This window comes from Rhinopithecus bieti, unplaced genomic scaffold, assembly GCF_001698545.2.
Source record: "Rhinopithecus bieti isolate Rb0 unplaced genomic scaffold, ASM169854v2 scaffold_32008, whole genome shotgun sequence".
Lineage (NCBI taxonomy): Eukaryota > Metazoa > Chordata > Mammalia > Primates > Cercopithecidae > Rhinopithecus > Rhinopithecus bieti.
In genome coordinates, this window is record NW_016814433.1 from 2091417 (window position 1) to 2098688 (window position 7272).

General features: G+C 48.3%; 1 long non-coding RNA gene across 1 annotated transcript; it reads left to right on the forward strand.

Annotated features, from left to right (window-relative positions):
• The first annotated feature begins 2130 nt into the window (after positions 1-2130).
• On the forward strand, positions 2131-6137 carry LOC108514356 (uncharacterized). The gene is made up of 3 exons (XR_001881197.1): positions 2131-2591; positions 2766-2975; positions 5724-6137. It is a non-coding gene; the product is annotated as an uncharacterized LOC108514356 (long non-coding RNA).
• The last annotated feature ends 1135 nt before the right edge of the window (positions 6138-7272 follow it).

Below are 7272 nucleotides of genomic sequence, written 5' to 3' on the forward strand. Positions count from 1 at the left end.
GTGGCCAGAGCAAGGTGGTTGGTCAGTCCCCCCACCCCAATATGTCTCCCAGGACCCTTACCCCTTACGCCGCGCTGCCCGCAGGCATCCCAACCCAACCAGGGGAACTTGAAAAGCAAGCAGGGGCTGTGGAGACCAGAGATTGGGTCCTCTGTGTAGGCTGGAGTCAAAAGGGGGCATGGTGGTGGGTTGGAAGGACCAAGAGCTCAGATCCCACAACTTGCTAAACAATTGCCGTTCCCCGGAGTGCGGCGGAGACTCCTGCGAAGGAGATGCTTATTTGGGCGTACAGGTTTACTTAATGCCGCCAACCCATGGTGCCTGGAGACGCTCTGTTCACCTTCCTTGCCCACTCGTTTTGCCTCCAGCATGAGGAACTGCAGCGCGCCAGCTGAGAAGAGCTGGAAGTAGGGACATCAGAGCCCCAAGGAGGCTCAACAGCTGTGCAGGTGCGGTGGGCTAGCGTCAATGAGCTGCTGCGGGACCCGCACGTGGGCCTGGCTTCGCTGCCAGCCAGCAAGGAGGGGATTCTGCAGAGAGTCCTGAGGACTCCCTGGAGAAGCTCAACTCCTCGGGCGTCTCCTTCCCACACGAGAGTAGCTGCGGAGGAGGGCGTGCAAGGTGAGAATGGTTGATAGGAAAAAAAAACAGGGGTTCCAATGAAGAAACACTCCCTGTGCTGCTAGGATCTCAAGGAGTGCTGCAGAGCCTAAGAGAATCAGCGGTCAGCGCGAGTGCTGTGCTGCTTAATCAAGAGGCAACATGGAACAACAGAGAGGAAATTTCATGCGATTATCCAGGGCAGATAGCTTGGATGTGAATCCCTGCGTTGCTGCTATCTTGTAAGCTGCTGCTCGACCTCAGCAAGAATACCCAACCTCTCGTGTTCCTCTCTGTGCAGATTGAGCGCTCATGTCAACGTATGTATAATAAATTAGTAAGGCTGGGCGACAGTGGCTTGCAGCCGTGTAGATTCCAGCCCACTTTGGGAGGTGCGAGGCGCGGAGGATCACCTGAGCCGAGAGAAGTTGGGAGGCCAGCCGGGTAGGCAACGATGGTGAAACCCGTCTCTACAAAGAAAATTAGCCATCTGTAAGTTTTTGGGGGGGGTGTAGTGGCCAGTGCACTGTAGCTCCACCTATTTGCGAGGCCCTGAGGTGGAGGATCACCTATGCCCAGGGAGATCAAGGCTGCAGTGAGCTGTGGTGCATCTTGCCACGGCACTCCAGACCTGCCGCAACAGAATTCAGTACCCTGGCTCAAAAACAAAAAAACAATATATGAGGCCAATAAGCACATGATCCAATCGCGAGAGCAAAGTAGGTTATTGGAGACAAGTTAGCTCCTATCTCTCTCTTCCCCCTTGAGAATCAGCAGTAGCGGAAGAGATGCTTTATGCTTGATAGCACCAGTCCTTGACCTCTTCTGCCCACCCAGGGAGGCACCTGTTTTGAATGCTGATTCTCTCTGCTGGATGGGATCAAGGCCAACGTCATTCTCTGTAGCAGCAGCACTGGCCTGCCCCCCTCTGCGTCGATGCTGATAACTGCAGCCTCGCACTCGGGAGGAACTCGGGCGGTGCCGATGGTTCGATCCGAGGTGTGAGACTCAGATTTCGCTCCAGCTCTCCAGGCCTTCTTAGCTCAGCCCCTTTATCGAAAGTTCACTGAGCACCATCTGCAAAGGCGCTGCCGGCTAGGCCACCAGCGGAGACCCAAAGGAGAAAATGCCCGCCAAGCTCTGCACTTCGAAGGCCCTTGCGAAGGTGTAGCTACAGATGACACAATGGGCCAGCTCTGCCCAGAAGCCCTCCATGACTGAGGAAGTCCCTGAGGAACAGAAGACAGCCAGGAGGGATCAGGAGGTGCGCGATGGTCATTAAGCTTGGAGGAGGCGCAGGTCTCGACAAGCAGCGAGGGAGAGAAAGGACAGCGCTCAGTGGCCAAGACAGACTTGGGCCAGAGGCTGAAGGTAGAGGGGTCAGGAGATTCCGAGGGGACAGTTGGACCAGAGGCCTAGACTAAGCCAGGCCTAAGGAATATGGACGTAGAAAGCTGGAGAAGGCCTGTGTGATGAAACGTGCTAGCGGCACGCGGTGGTGGGCAGTAGTGTGTTGAGCGGCGTGAGATGCTAGAAACGGGCTGGGATGACCTGCCCCAGCACTGACCCCAGGAGGAGGGGAGCTCGGATGTGGGTGGTGATTGTCGGGATGGAGAGGACGGGTGGATGTGAGTGCAGAGGGAGATCAAGGAGAGGGGAAAGGGGAGCCAGGCCGGGTGCCTGCAGAAGTAGCACCAATAAAGAGAACAGGGTGCCCCGGTAGACTTTTGTCCAGCCAATGTTGAGGTAATGGAAGACATTTAAATTGTCCAGCAGGCAGCTGAGAACGAGATTCAGTCATTTGTGTAGAGGTGGGGCCAAAAGATGAGATTTCGAAAAAACAGTGTGGGACGAAGGAAGCAGGTGGTTTGAATCTTGTTCACACTGCAGGGACTGAAAGGGGAAGTGGAGGCCGGAGGAGGCACCAGAAGAGCAGTTTCTGCAGAATGCTGGAGGCAAAGCAGCTTGCAGGGTGCTAATGCACCGAGCGGGTAGGAAGGGGAGGGGAGGAAATGGGAGCTATAGGGAGTGGCAGCAGTGAGATGGGGAAAGCGAAACACGTTTGGAGGACTAACGAATGGCAAGGTTAACATGCAAGGAGGGGCGGGAATTGCTGAGCGCCCGGCACTCATGCCTTCTCTCCCCACACCTTGTCCCTGCTCCAGCTCCAACTGCCCAGCACAGGATCCCCACCACCTCCCCTTTTCTTGCCCACGGATCCTCCAGTGGTCTGGCTTCTGGCCAAATGCTGGGTCCTCAGCTCTGACTTCCAGCTCCATGAACTGCAGTCTCATCTTCTGAGGGGATGCCTGATGGCTGAGGTCATTGCTGTGGCCACCATGAGGTGCCTGCCATCGATACAGCCTATCTTCAAGGTAACACCTTATTCCCTTCTCTCCTGTATTCAGCTGAATATTTGATGGGGACCTTTGTTTCTCTAGAGTTCTCTTTCTGTACAACACCCTCAATTTCAGCATGCTGCCCTGTGTATTCTAGCTGTATTGGCCTCCCAGTACTGCCAGCTTTCTCTGTCTCCTTAACTCAGGAAGATGATAGGGTTGCTATCCATACTCTGCAGCTGGAAAGCTTTCGCCAGGCAGTAAGCTGGGGCAATTATGGGGCCCACTTTTGTCTGTTTCTTCAGTTATTTCAGGCAAGAGGGTAAATCTAGCTCCTTACTTCACTCCAGCTGGAGGTCTCCTCCTCATTGTTTTATATACATGTTGTGGAAGATTAACTTTACAATTTAGTTTTTAGATAACAGTATTCAGACAGGACTGCAACTCCATTTATGGAGTAATTATCATAGCTCAGAGATGAATATTACTACTCTCTCCCAGAGATGGATGCAGTGACTTTTGGGACTTTGTGTGTCTCTTTTCTCAAGGAGAGACGAATAGCGTCTTTATTTCTATGAAGAATAGTTGCATTGTGTTAGAAAAGAACATTTTATTTTACTTTATTTTAGAAACAGTCTCACTCTCTCAGCCAGGCTGGAGTGCAGTGGCACGACCTCGGCTCACTGCAACCTCCGTCTCCCAGGCTCAAGAAATTGTCCTGCCTCAGCCTCCCGAGTAGCTGAGAGTACAGGCATGTGCCACCACGCCCGGTTAATTTCTGTATTTTTAGTAGAGACGGGGTTTCACCATGTTGGCCAGACTGGTCTTGAACTCCTGACTTCAGGTAATCTGCCCGCCTCAGCCTCCCAAAGTACTGGGATTACAGGTGTGAGCCACCACGCCCGGCCCATTTTTCCTTTTTAGTATGGAAGTTTAAATATAAATGCTGATTAACCAATAGAACTGACTGTGGCAGTTAGGCTTTGCCCTTGGCTCCAACCCTCTACCTTCTAAAATCAGCTTCGTGTCTAAGGCTAAGTCTCTGCAAGTCATATTCCTGCCTTGCCAGCTGCCTCCATGTTGAACTCATACCAGTAACTACGTCACCCTGGTAGCGGCCCTGCCTTCCCTCAGTGGCAGCTGAATCCACTTTGCAACTTTCTAATGTTTGAAAGAGCAGTTTTATTGCATCCCTGTTCAGAATACCAGCACCAGCCAACTGGCACCCCTTATCAAAAGTCTGAGTTTCAGCTCTCCAGGGTCCTTCCTCCAAGTTTCCAAAGTTTTAGTAATTCCAGGTTCTGTTCTTTCCTGGCTACTAGTGGGGTAAAGCATCCTTTCATATGTTTACTGCCCCTGTGGGTTTCCTTTTCTGTGACTTCTCTGTTCATATCTTTGCTCGTTTTGCCTCTTTCATGTCTTTTTCTTACTTGAATCCTTTAAATATTCTGAAGACAAATTCTCACTTATTTGCATTATAAACATATTCTCAAAGTTTTTGGCTTGTCCCCGTCTTTTAAATTTTTAAAAAATTTCAGAAGACAGTTTCTCAGCTTTTACCATGTGCCTTTATCTTTCCTGGTTTCCATCTCTGATTTTATTTTATAATGGCAACAATGTGTTTCTGTCTTTATTTAAGTGGTCCACCAGGATTGCTATCCCAGTGGTGTTTAAACTGCAGTCAAAACATTCAAGACTGGTGAAATCAATTTAGGGGGTCCCAGTCAGCATTTAAAAAAATGAAATACAGTAGAACAAAAAATATCGGTAGAACAATATCAGAATACATCACACTGTTTAATAGAAAGAAAGGAAGGAAAGAGGAAAGGGGAAGAAAGGAGGTGGGTTTGGACAATTTATGTTATTTTTTATTTATTTATTTTTGAGACAGAGTCTCAGTCTGTCACCCGGGCTGGAGTGCAGTGGCTTACTGCAACGTCTGCCTCCCGGGTTCAAGCGTTTCTCCTGCCTCAGCTTCCCGAGTAGCTGGGATTACAGGTGCCCACCATGCCTGGCTAATTTTTGTATTTTTAGTAGAGATGGGGTTTCCGCATGTTGGCCGGACTGGTCTTGAACTCCTGACCTCAGGTGATCCTCCTGCCTTCGCCTCCCAAAGTGCTAGGATTACAGACATGAGCCACCGCACCTGGCCAGGTTTGGACAATTTAATTATCACCCAGTGTCAAAGTTTTCATTACAATGTTGCAGCAAGAAATGAGGCTTTTGCCAAGTCAATTCAACAAGTACCTATAGGCAAGGACACTTTACAGGAAAAGAGAATGACTAGATAATCATTGTTAGACTGGATGCAAGAAAAGAAAGAAAGGAAGTTCTAGTTAAGGATTATTAGATTTATTAAAAGACAGTTAAAGGCCTTGGATTCCTTCCCTCCAGGGTTGACATTAGCTGAGTGCATAGCTAACTGGTTTCTAAGAAGAGGTCATAATCTCATCAAAATTCATCAGAAAATGGCTTAAGCATTTAATCAGACATACAATTGATTTCCAAGAAGAGTTTTGTGGCTTATATTCCCAAAACATCCCTATCCCAGCCAGCGTGTGGGACAATCTTTTATTTTACAGTGTATATATTTTATGAAAACTTGTATTTCACTACATATGTACCATATCTTGAAGCAAACTTTATTTTTGTCTGTGTGTCACTGTCAGTAAGGTTTGAAAAACACTGCTGTGTTCTTAAGAGCTGAGATCCAGCCAAGGCCCCAGGAATTCCTGGGGTCCCTAAACCTGTCCTTGCCTGCAGTAAACCTCTCTATGTTTGCAGGCACCTAGAGGAGTTTCTCCTGGATATCTTCACAGGCATCCTGCATAGCTGTTAAACTCAGAAGTCTATCCATCCCAGGTCTGCTTTTTGCCTCATAAGATTTCATTTGTAAAAGGGTCCCAATGCTAAAACAAAATATTTGAACATCTAATCTAATCCCACTGTTTTACTGTGATGAAACTGGGGCTGAGAGTGAGAACACATTGCCAGTTGCATGGCATTTGGCCCACCTGCAGTGGCACTGCCCCCACCAGTCTACCAGAGTAGCAAAGATTTCACCAGTGGAAACTCATGTATTTAGTGTTAATGGCCTGTCCACGTTTCCCTTTAAAAGGACCAGGAGAGGCCAGACATGGTGGCTCACACCTGTAATCCCAGCACTGTGGGAGGCTGAGGCGGGCAGATCATGAGGTCAAGAGATCGAGACCATCCTGGCCAACGTGGTGAAACCCCGTCTCTACTGACAATACAAAAATTAGCTGGGTGTGGTGACACATGCCTGTAGTCCCAGCTACTTGGGAGGCTGAGGCAGGAGGATCACTTGAACCCGGGAGGCAGAGGTTACAGTGACCCAAGATTGCACCACTGCACTCCAGCCTGGTGACAGAGTGAGACTCCATGTCAAAAAAAAAAAAAAAAAAGACCAGGAGAGAAGGGCTAAGTAATTATATTTTCCTTAGTGTGTATTCATTGATTAGGTTTTTTGTTTTTTGTTTTTAACCAAGGTTACTTCACACATTAGTCATGATAGGGTATAGTCAGTCCTAAAGCCTGTGAATTTTTCAAGGGCCTGCAAAATGGTTGAGGCCCAAAAAATTGATTGGCTTCAAAATACCAAAAGAAAACAAAATTGAAATTAGTAAGTGATATAGTTTGGATATTTGTTCCCTCGATCTCCTGTTGAAATTTGATTCCTGGTGTTCGAGATGGGACCTAATGGGAGGTATTTGGACCATGGGGGCGGATCCCTCATGAACGGCTTAGTGCCGTTCTTGCAGAATTGAGTTCTCACTCCTGGTTCCAGCGGGACATCGCTGTTAAAAACAGTCTGGCACCTCCCCTCTCTCTTGCTCCTTTGCTCTCTCCCTGTGATGCCTGCTCCCCTTCGCCTTCTACCATGAGTAGAAGCCCCCTGAAACCCTTGCCAGAAGCAGAGGATGGTGCCATGCTTCTTGTACAGCCTGTAGAACTGTGAACCAAATAAATCTGTTTTCTTTACAAATAATCCAGCCTCACGTGTTCCTTTATAGCAATGCAAAATAGACTAAGTCCCGATGTGCATAAAGTATGTGTCATAAATAAGATCTCCAAAAATAAGAATGTGTATGACCTAGGAATGTCTCAGAATGGCTCTGTCAAGGTGTCTCTACACTGATATCCGGGCTCCGAGGAGATGATCGTGTGGAGCCTCCTCTCTAAAAGTCCTAAGACTGATAGATTCAACACAGCATTTGGCCAGGAGTGGCCTAAGACAATACATTTCTTTTTTTTTAACTTTATTGTTTTGAGATGAAGTCTTGCTTTGTCGCCCAGGCTGGAGTGCAATGGA